Source organism: Pteropus vampyrus, unplaced genomic scaffold, assembly GCF_000151845.1.
Source record: "Pteropus vampyrus isolate Shadow unplaced genomic scaffold, Pvam_2.0 Scaffold1, whole genome shotgun sequence".
NCBI classification, from domain to species: Eukaryota; Metazoa; Chordata; class Mammalia; order Chiroptera; family Pteropodidae; genus Pteropus; species Pteropus vampyrus.
This window is the reverse complement of record NW_011888782.1, coordinates 42,100,853-42,103,305: the sequence shown is the minus strand read 5'-3', so window position 1 is coordinate 42,103,305 and position 2,453 is coordinate 42,100,853. Positions and strand designations below refer to the sequence as shown.

The 2,453-nt window shown below is 42.3% G+C and overlaps 1 pseudogene; it reads left to right on the top strand.

Annotated features, from left to right (window-relative positions):
• Positions 1 to 572: 572 nt before the first annotated feature.
• The window catches only part of LOC105289188, a 19,227-nt pseudogene continuing 17,346 nt past the window's right edge, over positions 573 to 2,453 (top strand).

Genomic DNA, 2,453 nt, shown 5'->3' with positions numbered 1-2,453 from the left:
AGACATCTGTGTTCTATAATCTCTGTTCACTTCTCTCTTCCTCATCGCAAATAGCAAAGTTAGCAAGAATCTGAGAGCATTTTCCCAATTGGTTTATATTCACATTAGGGAATAGCCACATTTGGAAAAAAGCTAACAGCCCTAACTTTTATTTTTTGTATTAATCTCCAAGGATTTAAGCAGGTTTATAAAGATAAATCCATGTTCTCCCTTTCAGGAAGGGCTTGCCTTGAATTAGTCACCACATCCCAGAAACAGCTCATTGGAACTGCTTGGTGTCGCCAGATGTTGGTTTATCCAGACCCTGCTGAGGAGTATTTCTTCTCCGCGTGGCATCTGGCACAACAAGCTTTTTGAACCTGAGTATAATATACCTAATCATGGCTGACTGAAGAGAGCTCTGCTCCTACTGATTGTCAATTCTGGTTAAGGAATAATTCCAGAAACCAAACAACTACAACTACAAAGGAAGGTTCACATTTTTAAATTAATATTGCCAGTATGTGCTATTCATCTGAGCAGTAATGTTAGCAGTGTCTTAAAAGTATATCTCGGCCACTTGCAGGACCAGGATGAACAAGACATCCCAGAATTGCCAGTCCAGATCACCAGACAACACAGCCTTAAAGCAGCAGCAATTACCTGCTTATCATCTAAAGCTCTCAGCCACCAGAATCCTCTCTGGCTTTTTTGCCACAGGCACATTCTACTTCTGCATGGGCATCATCCTTATAATGTCTGCAAAGGTCATCAAGGAAATAGAGATTCGTCGCTTCTCACATTTTTAATGCAGTTTCTAAGAATTTTCAACTTTGGGACTATAAACAAGTGGTCCATTTGAGAACACAGCCCCTCAACAGTGAACTGGATGAGACTGGAACATCTCTTTTTCAGCTGGCGGGTGCAGATGATGACAGAGCCACTGTGTGATGGCATTATTTATCCCTATCCCCTCTTGAGGACAACCACTCTCACACCAGTCAGCTCAGCCATACTTGTTTACAGGGGTCCGGGAAAGTCAGAAGATTTTTATGCTGGCAGAGGACCAAGCAAGCAGTTGATAGACGTGGTAGAAGGAGAGGCGAGGCCAAATGACTGCCAGATGCCCATGAATCATATTAAAAAAGAGTGAAGAACCAAAGAAAGAGGTCTTCAATTTTGCCCCACTTTCAAGCATAGTGTCTTTCCCTTTGCAAATGAACTCCCTCTGAGATCATCACTTTAGTCTAGGAAAGGCAAGAACCCAAATCTTTCTGGCATCTTAAGGATAATTAGCAAAATGAACCAAGTTCTATTCAGAGAGAGAAAAGCTGAAACTAAAGATACATCCCTCAGTCACAAGCTTTTTGTCAATATGATTAACAAGCTGTTGGAGGATGAGACCCCCAGAAGCTGGTCTGGGGAGGGGAGACAAGAGCTACTCTAAGGCTAAATCAGCCACACCCATATTAAGGCTAACGAATCAAGCGAATGTCTTATTCAAATCAACTCTGAGCTGATTATCAGATGTCCCAGACTGTATGACCACTCCAAAAGCAGCCATGGAAAGCTGATCTGTTCCTTCTCCCCACATGGCTAGTGGCAAATTGTGAAGGCCAAGCTGTCAACAATGATTTAACATTTATGAGTGCCTGAAGGGGCTAATAGTTCTTTTGGATATGCAGATACGTCAGATAAGTAAAAGTTGATTTCTACCCTCAGTGAGCTAGTGATAGAGTAGGTAAGAAAGACCATGTTTGGTAATAACAAAGAGCTCAGCCCTAGCTGGCTTGTTCACAGTATCCACAATCCCTTCCTTGTCCATTGCCCACTACATAATAGGTACACACTTAATTGAAAAAAAAAAAAATGGATTAGGGCAAGTAGTGAAGGCTTTGAAAAGGAAAACGGGTTCAGGTCCCACTCCTCCCATTGCCTTTCTAGTTACATTTTCTGCAGTCCCGCTCCCCATCCCAGCTCCCTGTAGCTTATCTCTCCAAGAATTAAGTGCCCTAAATCCTTTGAGTCCTCTAGTATGATATGTAAACCACCAGACCCCACCATGTGGCAGAGGCAAAATGGCAGGAGGAAATTAAATTTGCCTTGTGGGAGGGGGTAACAAAGTAATTGGCTTACAAGATTAATATTCATTTCCACCCACCTCCACCCACTGTGAATTTCATCCTCATGCATATGAGGCAGGGGCCTCCATGGTTGGCAAAGCCACTCTGCAAACAACTTGCAACAGAACGCTTTTATCGTAATGTTAAGGGGATTTTCCAAAGGAATTTCTTTTTTAGTCGCTTCCGGTAGAACTGTTTCTAACACTTTGCTTTTATATGAGAAAATCAGAAACCACCCAGAAAGTGGGATCCTCTTTTGCACATGGAAGTATTTCATTATACTGGGTGATAAGATAAAGTACATATCCCAGGCCAATGTGACCAAGCACAGACCTAGTAGAACAAAAGTAC